At 36.0% G+C, this 13,569-nt stretch overlaps 1 long non-coding RNA gene across 2 annotated transcripts in view; it reads right to left on the bottom strand.

Moving 5' to 3' along the window:
* LOC147577213 (uncharacterized) overlaps positions 1-13,569 on the bottom strand; it is a 410,290-nt gene that overhangs the window by 99,939 nt on the left and 296,782 nt on the right. For both annotated transcript variants that reach the window (XR_015240031.1, XR_015240030.1), the window contains exon 4: positions 10,685-10,770. This is a non-coding gene — a long non-coding RNA (uncharacterized LOC147577213). The remainder of the gene's footprint in view (positions 1-10,684; positions 10,771-13,569) is intronic.

Raw genomic sequence — 13,569 nt, 5'->3', positions numbered from 1 at the left:
GGTGAACCAAGAAAGGATGGAGACCTGTATTCCTGTATTTGCCTTTGGGCAAATACGTTATCCTGATGGGGGAGGAGGACTGAAACAGAAGATCGCACTAATGATAGGAAAATTAACTGGGGTGGGAGAAGAGTTAAATATTGAGGAAGCATTCACGTACAATTATTTTCTAAAGGTTTAACCTCTGGAGCGATTTGTGATATAAAGCAGATTAGATAAATTAAATACACAATTCTCAAAGACACAAACCCTATGCTTTGGGATAAGTCTAAATCTATTTCAGCACTTACTTATTTGTTCTGTAGAAGATGACTGAGGTGGCCTTTAGTAAAATGGTTGGCATGCCCTCTTTTGCACCTTGACCATAATTGTTTGGAAAATACCTTCTTACCACATTGTGGAAGACCAGGGGAAGAGAAATACAAACCAATACACTGTATTTTTCAATTGCAGTTTTCAAGTTTGGGGAGGATACAGAAGAGATGAAAATTTCATACTGCTGGTGGGAGTATAAAATGACATTAATTCTTTTAGAAAACTGGTGGTTTTTTTAAGAAATTTGAGCATTTACATTTCTTAAGATCTTAAAATTCTACTCATAGGTGTTTATCCAAGAGAAAGAAAGACTCAAAAAAACTTGTACACAAAATATGGATAGCGACTTAATTCATAATAGCCCCAAACTGGTAAAAAAAAATAATCTAAATATCCATCGGTTGGAGAATGGATAAACATACCATATCATATACAATGGAATATGACTTAGAAATAAAAAGGAATGAAAACTGCCTTGCAAAGTATGGCTAAATCTCAAAAACAGGCAGAACACAGACACAAAAAGGTGCATACTATATGATTCCACTTCCATGAAGTTCTAGAATAGGAAAAACTAAAATATGATGATAGAAGTTAGAACAGTGACTAGTTCTATATGTAAGTAAAAGACTGACTGGAGAAGGATTAGAGGGAATTTTTGGAGCAATGAAAATGTTCTTTAACGATGTTTGGGTTATGTGGGTATATGCCTTTGCTAAAACTCACCCAACTACGTGTAAGAGCTTTATATTAAACTGTATGTAAATTATTTCTCAAAAATTATACTTTTGAGCACACATATACAGTTTCATTAATGAAATTCACACAGAATTAGTGCTATAAGAGACTAATATCCAAATTTTTTTCAAAATTAACTGCTGAGTCCTTCTTCAAATGAAATCTTACTGATTAAAAACAACATATAAAAGTAACCTTAAAGGCAGAGCTGATGAAGGTAAAAACAAACAAACAAAAACACAATGATGTATCACTGCACACATGTCAGAATGGCTAAAATAAAGAAAAATGCAAGAAACAAGTGTTGACCAGAATGTGGAGACACAGGCACCTTTGTGTACTGTTGGTGAGAATGAAAACTGGTACAGCCACTGTGGAAGACAGTAGTATAAAGGCTCATCAAAAAATTAAAAATAGAACTACCATATAATCCAGTAATTGAATTACTGGATATTAATCCAAAGAATGTGAAAACACCAATTTGAAAATTTGTTAACGTTCATGTATTTTTGAGACACAGAGAGAGACAGAACATGAGCAGGGGAGGGGCAGAGAGAGAGGGAAACACAGAATCCTAAGCAAGTTCTAGTCTCTGAGCTGTCAGCACAGAGCCGGATGTGGGGACTCGAACCCATGAACTATGAGATCACAACCTGAGCTGAAGTCAGAAGCTTAACTGACTGAGCCACCCAGGCACCCCTGAAAGCACTAATCTCAAAGGATATATATGCACCCTTATGTTTACTGCAGCATTGTTTACAATAGCCAAATTATGGAAGCAGCCCAAGAGTCCGTCAATAGGTGATATGTATAGATATCTATACATATATCTATAGATATGTATATCTATATATGTATATATCACATGTATATATATGTATATATCTATCTATATATATAAATATATCTATGTATGTATATATATATATATATGTGTGTGTGTGTGTGTGTGTGTGTGTGTGTATATATATATAATGGAATATTATTCAGCCATAAAAAGAATGAAAATTTGCCATTGGCAACAACATGGATGGATCTAGAGAGTACAATACTAAGGAAAATAAGCCAGTCAGAGAAAGACAAATACCTTATGATTTCACTCATATGTGGAATTTAAAAAATGAAACAAATGAACAAAGGAGAAAAAAAAAAGAGATAAACTGAGAAACAGACCCTTAACTATAGAGAACAAACTGATGGTTACCAGAGAGATGGGTGGGGGCATGGGTGAAATAGGTGAAGGGGATTAAGAGTACATTTATCTTGATAAGCAATGAGTAATAAATGGAATTGTTGAATCACTATATTGTACGCCTGGAAACAATATAACACTGTATGTTTTCTACACTGGAATTTAAATAAAATAAAAAATAAAGCAAAATTTTCAGAAGCACTTAAATATAGGGTAAATATTAACAGATCTAAGGGGGAAAATAGATAACAATTTAATAGTAGGAAAATTTAATACCCCACTTTCATCACTGTCTAAGTGTCATACAGACAGAAAAAAAAATCAATAAGGAACCATAAACTATGCATTTGACCACACAGACTTAACAGATATAAACAGAATATTCCATCAAAGAAGCAAAAGAATACACATTCTTCTGAATCACACATGAAATATTCTCAGGATAGATCATGTTAGGCCACAAAAGAAGATAATACATTTAAGAAGATCTGAAATCATATCAACTACCTTTTCAAATCACAATGGTATGACACTGAAAATAAATTTCAAGAAAACTGGCAAAATCACAACTATGTGGAGATTAAACAACATGCCGATGAAAGGAAATAGGAGACATTTAAAAATACCTTGAGAAAGGGGCTCCTGGGTGGCTCAGTCAGTTAAGAGTCCAACTCTTGGTTTCAGCTCTGGTCATGATCTCTCAGTTTCATGAGTTCAAGCCCCCCATCAGGCTCTGAGCTGAGAGTGTGGAGTCTGCATGGGATTCTCTCTCTCTCCCTCTTTTTCTGCCCCTCCCCCCACTCACACTGTCTCTGTCTCTTTCAAAATAAATAAACTTAAAAAAATTTTTTTAAAATACTTTGAGAAAAATGAAAATAGAAACATATGATACTGAAACTTACGGGATGCTGCAAAACACTTCCATAAGGGAAGCTCATAGCGATAAATTCCTACGTAAAGAAAAAAGAAAGATTTCAAATAAACAAAACTTTACACCTCAAAGAACTAGAAAAAGAAGAACAAATGGAACCTAAAGTTAGTAGAAATAAGGAGGGTAAAGATCAGAGTAAAAATAAATGAAATAGGGACTAAAAAGGCAATAGAAAAGATAAATGAAAGGAAGTGCTGTTTTTTTGAAAACATCAACAAAATAGACAAATGTTTAGCCAGAATCATCAAGAAAAAAAAAAGAGTCTTATTTTTTTTAAAAATTAGAAATGAGAGAAGACATTAAAATTTTATACCACAGAAATACAAAAGGATAAGAGACTATGTAAACAACTGTATGCAAAAAAAAAAAAAAAAAATGGAACAGCCTAGAAGAAATGTATGAGTTCCTAAGAACATACAACCTTCCAAAACTGAATCAGGATGAAATAGAAATCTAAGCAGATCTGTTGGTAGTAAGGAGATTAAATCAGTAATCAAAACCTTCCAAATAAAGAAAAGTCCATCACCAGATTGTTTCACTGGTGAATTCCACCAAACATTTTAAAATGAATGAATACTAATTCTTCTCAACTCTTCCAGAAAATAGAAGTGAGAACATATCCAAATTCATTTTACAAGGCCAGCGTTACCCTGATACCAAAGGCAGAAAAGGACATAACAAGAAAATTATAGGTGAATATCCTTGATGAGCATGGAAGCAAATAACCTCAACAAAATGTTAGTAAAGCAGATTCAACAATACATTCAAAGGTTCATATGTTATTAAGTGGGATTTATTCCTGGGATGTAAGGATGGTTCCACATCTGCATATCCGTGTGATACACCACATTTTTGAAATGAAAGATAAAAATTATACTCTCATCTTCATAGAAAAAACATTTGACAAAATTCAACATTGATTTATGAGAAAAACTCTCAACAAAGTGGCTATAAAGAAAACATACTTCAACATAATAAGGTCTATATATGATAAACCCCAGATATCATACACGATGAATGGTGAAAAGCTGAAAACTTTTTCTCCAAGATCAGGAACAAGACAAGGATGCCCACTCTCACCACTTATTTTCAGCACAGTACTGGAAGTTATAGCCAGAGCGATAGGGCTGAACAAACAACAAAACAAACAAATAAAAGACCTCCAAATCAGAAAGAAAGATGTAAAACTCTCCCTATTTACAGATAACATATACAGAAAACCTTACTCTACCAAAATGCTGATAGAACTAGACAATAAGGGGCGCCTGGGTGGCCTAGTCAGTTGGGTGTCTGACTTCGACTGAGGTCATGATCTCACGGTTTGTGGGTTCGAGCCCCACGTTGGGCTCTGTGCTGACAGCTTGGAGCCTGGAGCCTGCTTCTGATTCCGTGTCTCCCTCTCTCTCTGCCCCTACCCTGCTCACACTGTCTCTCTCTGTCTCTCAAAAATAAATGTAAAAAAAATTTTTTTTTAAAGAACTAGGCAATAAATTCAATAAAGCTTTAGGATGAAAAACATTAATAAAAATCAGTTGCATTTATATGCAATAATGAACTCTCAGAAGAAAATAATTTAAAAAATCTCATTTGTAACAGGACCAAAAACAGTAAAATACCTAGGAATAAAGTTAACCAAGGAGGTAAGAAGCCTGTGCACTGAAAACTCTAAGACATTCAATTGGAAGCAATTGAAGATGACACAAATAAATGGAAAGATATTTTATTTTCATGGGTTGGAATAATGAATATTGTTCAAATATCCATACTACACAAAACAATCTTCAGATTCAATATAATCCCAATCAAAATTCCAATGGCATTTTTCATATAAACAGAACCTTCAAATTAGTGTGGAACCACAAAAGTCCCAGAATAGCAAAAGCAATCTTGAGAAAGAAGAACAAGAAGGCAGCATGCTTCCTGATTTCAAACTATATTATGAGGCTATAGAAATTAAAACAGTATAGTATTAATATAAAAACAGAAAAATAGGTGAATAGAATAGAGCCCAGAAATGACTCACATATATGTGACCAATTAATTTAAGGCAAAAGAGCCAAGAATATACAATGGGGAACGAAGGGTCTCTCCAATAAGTGGTACTAGGAAAACTAGACAGCCACATGCAAAGGAGAAACTGGGTCACTATCTTACACCAGACACAAAATCAACTCAAAATGGATTAAAGACTTGAACATGACTTGAAACCATAAAATTCCTAGAAGAAAATCTAGTGGTTAGCTCCTTGACATTGATTTTTGGATTTGACAACAAAAGTAAAATAAATAAATGAGTACATCAAACTTAAAATCTTCTGCAAAGCAAGGGAAATCGTCAACAAAATGGAAAGGCAATCTACAGAATAGAAGAAAATATTTGCTCCTAAATGGCAAAAATATTTGCTCCTCGATGGCAAAAAGAATCCATTTAAGAAGTAGGCAGAGAATCTGAATAGACAATATTCTAAAGAAGACATACAGATGGCCAACATATTCATGAAAAAGTGCTTGACGTCACTAATCATCAGGGAAATGCAAATCATCTCACATCTGTTCAAATGGTTATTATCAAAAAGACAAGTAATAAATGTTGGCAAGGATGTGGAGAAAGGGAAACTCTTGTGCATTGTCAAAGGGAAAATGTGAAGCCACCGTAAAATGTTGCAGCCACTGTGAAAACAAATACGGAGGTTCCTCAAAAATTTTAAAATACAACTATCCTATGATCCAGCAATTCCACTTTGGAGTATTTATCTGAAGGAAATAAAAACATTACTTGAAAAGACATTTTCACCCCCCATGTCCCTTTCATCATTATTTATATAGTCAAGGTGTCCATTGATGGATGAATGGATAAAGAAAATGTATACAGGAATATTATTCAGTCATAAATAAAAGGGAAATCTTGACATTTGCAACAACATGGATGGACCTTGAGGACATTATGCAAAGTGAAATAAGTCAGACAGAAAAGGACAAGTACTATATGATTTCATTTATACGTAAAATCCAGAAAGAAGAAAGAAAGAAAGAAAGAAAGAAAGAAAGAAAGAAAGAAAGAAAGAAAGAAAAAAAGAAAGAGACAAACCCATAAATACAGGGAATCTATTTGTGGTTTCCAGAAGTGGAGGGTGTAGGTGGGTGAAATGAGTTATAATGGTCAAAAGGTAGAAACTCACAGTTATAAATAAATACATCATGAAGATGTAATATATAGAATGGTAACTACAGTCAATAATAATCGTATATTTGGAAGTTTCTAAGAGAGTAGATTATCACAAGAAAAAATCTGTAACTATATGTGATGAAAGATGTTAACTAGACATATTTTGCTGATTATTTCACAATATATACATTTATCAAATCATTATGTTGTATACCTGAAATGAATAGGCTGTATTTCAGTTTTATCTCAATGAAAAAAGTAAAATAAATCTCTTTCTCACTCACTCTTTGAAGCAACTCCAGAGAAACTATAGGTTCCTAGTCTTCATCTAGAATTGAGAAATGGCTAAGCTAGGATGCTGCATATTATATGAGATTTTAGTTTGAAATGTCTGCTCCCCATTAACCAGGGGACTGTTGTAGGCAGAATTCTAAAATGTCTCTCGAGGTTACTGCTCCACTGTGTACAGTTTGGATAATCCCCAAAACTAAGAATATGATGTGATATCACTCCTGCGATTAGGTTATGTTGCATGACACAATTGACTTTAAGAAGGAAAAAACATCCATAGTGGGCATGACCCCTTAATTTCAGCCTTGTTTGACACCCTAAGCAGAGAACCCAGCCACATGGTGCTCAGACCTCTGACCTATGGAATTATGAGCTAATAAACAGGTGTTTGATATAAGCTAGTAAGTCTGTAGTAGTTTGTTATTTGGCAATAGAAAACCACAATAGGGGTGTTTGGGAGGCTCAGTCGGAAAAGCATCCGACTTTGGCTTAGGTCATGATCTCATGGTTTGTGGGTTTGAGCCCCGCATTGGGCTCTGTGCTGACAGCTCAGCTTGCTTTGGATTCTGTGTCTCCTTCTCCCTCTGCCCCTTCCCGACTTGTGTTCTGTCTTCTCTGTCTCTCCAAAATAAATAAATGTAAAACAAAATTTTTTTTTAACTACTACAAAGACCTTTGATAAATTACATAATCATTCTGTTTTCTCACTAGTAGAATAAAAGTAATAATACTATTATGCATTTGTCTTGAGGATTCAATACAATAATTACAATAAAGCACTTACTTGAGTTTTAATGAGTGTCAGTTGCTACCTCATTGTGTTGTTTTGAGAATTCAGTGAAGTAATAGCCAGAAACTCCTCGGCATAATACCTGGTACTTAGCAACTTCATAACAATATTATCAATTTATCATTGTTAGAGATACAACAAAATCAAAAACAAAAAACTTGGCATGGACTGTATTTAGACCTCTTAGTGTTCTCTGTATTTTTTCCTTTGAAACCTTTTACTTTCGACTGAAAGTTAATAGCCAGTATATCATGACCTTAAAGTGAGCCTGGTTTGATTCTTTAGCCACCAAAAATGGATTACTAACACCCAACACTTGGGTTTTTCCTTTCCAAGAAAAGTTTAGTTCTGAAACAAAATTGTACATTATTCATTTTGAGTGGGGTACCTCCATCTGTACTCAGGGTATTTATTCTACACAAAAATAACTAGAACCATATACTGAAATAAAAAAAAAACCTACCTCAGATTCCAGTTTTGTTACAGGGAAAGGGAGGGTAGCACTATTTTATTTTAATCCCAAGTAATGTAACTGAAGAACTTTCCACATCAACAGTATGCTTGATATCCTTATCAAATCTCTTATGAAAAGACACACAGTGAAGTATAAATCAGAGAACCATTCTTACCTATTCATTTGTATTTAATTCAGGGAAATCAGGGCTTGGGTTGTTATTCCTAAGAATCCAAATGTAACCGCATACTTGAAGGGCAAACACAGCTAAATAAATTTGGGTTTCTGGAGTTAAAAAAAAACTATTACATTAAGACTCGTGATTGAGTTCACACTATCTCTGTAAGGCAAGCACACATTTCAATGTCATTGTCTGCCACCTAACAATAACAGAAAACATCTGTATAATGGCCTATAACATTACACGGTGCATTACAATTAGAAATGTGCTGAAGTGGTGCTTTGGGGGTTTATTTATGGTCCATGAAACAAAAGATTCTATGAGCATCTCATGAAAACTTAATAGTTCAAGGAAATAAAATAAATATTTGAGTGCAACAATTACATTTTCAATGATATTATCACTAGAGAAACTTAGAACAGCCAAAAAGTAAATATACTAGTGTTAAAAGAAACCCAGTACTAGTTGGCTGGAAATCTTTCTTATTTCAGGGGCAAGAATGACAGAGAATTATGAAAAACACATCATGCTTTCTAGGCTAAAATAATTTCTATCAGTGAGTAAAATTTCTCTTAATTGCTCATAAAATCAAGTCTTTAGAAGTTATGGTAAGAGCAAACATATTTTAAAACCCCAACATTTTTTAAAAGAAGAACAGAAGATTTTTTTTCTATGTTGCTTTAAAAACGGGTGCGTATGAGTACCAGCATTCAATGAACTGTTTCTAATAGAAGTCAAAGTTACCCCACAGAAAAATCTTCATGTGGGAGAGCAAATAAGTTCATGAACATGTACTTCATTTCCAGATTATAGGCAATTGTGTACATATTTAACTTTATTTATTTTGCATGCAGGATCTCATACTCGTGAAAGATAATTTAATCATCTGTACCTATTGTGAGAAAATTTACGGTGTCTAATCATATGCTTAGATTTCTCAAAGTTTCGCCTGCTGAGGGAAAAAACTACGTCATAGGAGAAGAAAAGCTTTCATTGGACTTTTACAAAATTAAAAAACGAAAGAACAGCAAAGGTCAATGACTTTAAATGATACGGTACTCATTTTTATTATAGAAAAATTTGAAAAGACTTGATTGTACTTGAGAACTTTGCCATGGACTTCTATATTATTGTATTCATAGAAATCCATTCTATTTAATGTCCTAAAGATCATATTTGTAAAATTGTGCTGTATTTCTTTTACTTCACCGAAAAATCACAATTAAATGGAATATTCTTTTTGATATTAAAAGAAACTATTCTTTATTAATGTATGATTAATTTTAATATAAATTAATGTATTCTTAAAGTATATATTTATAAACAATGATTGTGTTGAAATTCAAATTAAACAGCTTTGTATTCATGATAGTTGTTGAAAACATATTTACACAGGAGACTTATATGCTATTTTATTGACTGCTGGTTGGTTTTCAGAATGGGTTTAAATTTCCTCCAAACTAATCTAAAAGACACAGGAATTTTGATAGTTCCTTGATTAAACATGCATCATTTGTAATGATTTTCCACATGATTATCCCAAATAGCCATGGAAGAACATAAAGCTGTCATTCAACAGACAATAGAAAGGGGTCAATGCCATAGTACTATCTGCTAGCAAGGAGGACTACAGTGTCCATTTGCCTGCTGTTACAGGATGTGTAGACATCGTGTTATTAGAGTCTTAATTTCAAAAGAATAGCGAGGCTATAAAAAAGTATCTGGATTTGGACAGAACAGCTCAAGAAAAGGGATATTTTTTATTAAGATACTTTAAAGGGATACTGCTGGACAATTAGATTTGATGACTGGGATTCTTAAATTTCTTATTCTTTTGGATTTGATTCCAAATTAGAAGATAGTATTTTTAACATAATTTATTGTCAAATTGGCTTACATACAACACCCAGTGCTCATCCCAACAAGTACACTCCTCAATGCCCATCACCCATTTTCCCTCTCCCCACACTTCCCCCCATCCACCTTCAGTTTGCTCTCTGTATTTAAGAGTCTCTTGTGGTTTGCCTCCCTCCCTCTCTGTTTGTATCTCTTTTTTCTCCCTCCCTTCCCCTATGGTCTCCTTGAGAAACTTAAAAGATAATATTTTATACCAGTGAGACTTCTGAATGGATCACATGGGGAAGAACCAACTTTTTGACTTGGAGAAAAAAAAAAAAACAGAAAAGGATGGAAAAGATGGGGGAAAAGAGAGAGAAAGAAGGCAAGGAAAAAAAATGGAAGGGACAGAGAGAGGAAACTGGAATTATTTATTTCAAAATTACTTATATAAGCCTATAGGAAACCTATGTTTTAAATATCTCATGATACCATCAACCTACAACTTACCAATACCTGTTAAGAAAAAGTATGTTAATGTATGGGAAACCACTCAATCATTGTCCTGTATCATGTGTGAGGCAGCGGGCTTAAGCTGGGTCATCTAGGGACTGCATACAAGTAGGTAAAGTTTAAGGAAGATGTGCTTTACTCTTGAATACTAGTGGATTGGTGGTAAAAAGTAGCTGTTTTATGGTAATGCGTTTGAGTCAAACTTTTGGTAAGTGCTTCAAGGACCAATGACTTTGTAATGACTTCACTCCTATACTTAAAAAATATTCAGTACTTACATTTTAGGTGTGAATTTCCTTTAGAAAATGTTGAAAATCTCCCAATTCAGCAAAATGCTTTATCCTTTATATTGTTAAGTACATAACTGAAAAACAAAGGTGAATACACATCATTTAAATGATAACAGTGATAAGAATCTGACGACATAATGTAAAGCATTAAGCAAATTAGATCACTCTATTTAAAACTCATCCCATTTCTTCTGCTCACATTCCTAATTTCTAGTATCTTGCTATGTATTTTTAATGTACAAAATATATGATTTATTCTACCTATGCTTTATTGTCTTTCTTTTTAGCTAGAATGGATATCCTTGATGTTTTTATTTGTGCAATGAGTTTCACGTGGACAGATTGAAAAACTGCATGGTTACCAGAATCAGATTATGGTAAAGAGACTGGTATGCCATGCCATTTTAGCATTATTCTTTATGAGATTTAGTTCCCCTCAGGTGTACTGCCTATCACATAGTCATTCTTCAAAATTTTATATTTCAGCAATGTGAACCCTATGTTCACCACTGTGTAATGTCCCAACACGTTGCCTACAGTTCTTCAATAAATACTTAGTGAATAGTAAATAAACGAAATACCAAAGTAAGACTATCAAAAGGCAACACAGAAAACACAGGATTGAGAAGAGGAGTAACATCACCATGATGGTAATATACATTCTTCCTGACTTCTTTCCTACTCATAAAAAGATTAACAACTATTCAAGAACAGGAAACCACTAAGAGAATCCTAGGACACAGCATCACCTGTGGTAAGCATCCATTACCCAAGACCCAGATACCAAGACAGACTGCATTAGAAAGCTAGGTGAAATTGTCTCTCCCCCCAGACAGCACAGCAACATGAAGAGAGGATTCCCCCTAAGCCCTCAGTTGTTTCTCTTTTTCAGTGTGAAAAAAAGAGAACACAGGAAACAATCAGTCTTTCCCCCAGCACTGTGGATCATTTTCTAGGATTCCTTACTCTGCTCTCATACCGAAAAATTGCAGGAAAATCTGTGGGACTCAACCACTGGGAATCTGTGATAGAAAAGGGGGGCAATGCTGTGTAGCAATGAGCACATGGATCTTGACAGAGCAAGTTTACACCTGCAGTGCCCAAGTAGTGATCTCAATCAGCAGTTTGCTCATCTCCAGAGCCAAGTCAGATCACAAAAATACAGGTAAATATTACACCACCAGGATCCAAGATGGTCCTCCACAGACACACCAAATCAATACCTATTTAAAGATCAATTCCTTCCTTGAAGAAGTTCTGAGGACTGACTGAACAGCTTCTGCATAACAAAAGATAGAACACAGAGAATGCAACAGAGACAGAGGTATGGAAACAAAGGAACCCCCCACCCCTAAAACTGCAAACCACAGTGGAGAGGGATAGTACTGAAGGGCCATGAGCAGATTTGTCTACCCTAGAGCACAGGGGGAAAAAAAGCTACAGTTTAAAGGGCAACTACAATATAAAAAATCCATCCCTGGCACTCTGCCAAATGGCAGGAGCACTGCTAGAACTCTCTCCAGTTTGAGGAGTCTACTGAGTACCATGGTTCACATCCCCCTGCCCACTTTGATAGCATGGACAATAGGGTCTGGGTGCTATAGCTGGCCTACGACCTCAGTGAGCCCCAGGCACCTAGTCTACCCTAGCCCCAGATGCCCTGGGGTACAGACAAAAACTGCAGTTTGAAAGAACAAGTAGAATATAAGGGAACTAGCCCTAGAACCCTGCAATACATCAGAAGAGTGGATGCAATGCTTTCTGGTTTGTAGGGGCTGGTGAGAACCATGGTTGACATTTCCTCTCCACCTTGATAGCATGGATGGGAGCAGGCCTTGGGTGAGCTACCCATCCTACTAACTCTGTAAGCTCGGGACCCAAAGCCAACAACAGCCTCACTGGTCCCACCAAGGTGGCCCCAGTACAGCACAAACTAGCATATCTGTGATCAGTGGTTACTATAGTTCCAGCCATTTTGCCAAGGTGACACAGGCACAAACCACCCCAGAATTCATAGGTCTGTCCCACTTTGGTTCTAGACAGCTTGCTAGGGCACCCCTAGCTCACAGTGCTCTGGGACCTCCTCACTCATATCCACTTGTCCTTCCAGGTTATACTCTGTACAGGGTGCCCTGAGGATCCTTGGCATGTGTCTGCTTTGGTTCCAGCCACCCTCCCAGGGCACCTCGTGTGTGGAGTAACCTGGAACCCCTGGATTGCACCCCACCTTGGCTCCAGCTACCTCACCAGGATGCCTCTTATGCTGAAATACCGTGGCTTGTACCCCTATCAGCTTTTAGCTATTCTTCCAGGGCACACTCTGAGCATATGTCCCTGGGAGTGCCCCATCCAGTACCCACTTAAGCTTTAGCTATCTTTCCAGGGTATCCCCTATATTGAGTGCCCTGGAATCCCCAGGCACATGCCCTACCTTGGCTCCAGCTACCCCTGCTAAGGCACCCTTTGCATGGAGAGCTCCAGAACTGCTGTAGATCACAAGGACTTCGCCTTTAGTAAGGCCACCAGGGCTAAACCAGCACAGAGTTCTCTGGGACCTACAGCCCATTCCAGTTCCAGTTGCAGTAAGTCAAAGTCATCTGGCACACAGCCTACACAGGGGATAAACATACAGAAGACAGACCCTTCAAATTTAAGAGTAGCAGCTGTTCCACCTAATTCATAGAAACAAATACAGAAAGTCAAGCAAAATGAGGAGATGGAGGAATATGCTGCAAATGAAAGAACAAGACAAAACCTCAGAAAAAGAACTAGAGGAAATGGAGATAAGCAATATGCTTGATAAAGAGTTTAAAGTATTGACCATAGGGGCGCATCAGCTGGTTAAGCACCCGACTTCAGCTCAGGTCATGATC

Source organism: Puma concolor, chromosome C2 (genome assembly GCF_028749965.1).
Source record: "Puma concolor isolate L17-30 chromosome C2, mPumCon1.1.hap2, whole genome shotgun sequence".
Taxonomy (NCBI): domain Eukaryota; kingdom Metazoa; phylum Chordata; class Mammalia; order Carnivora; family Felidae; genus Puma; species Puma concolor.
This window is presented reverse-complemented; position numbering and strand designations above follow the sequence as displayed.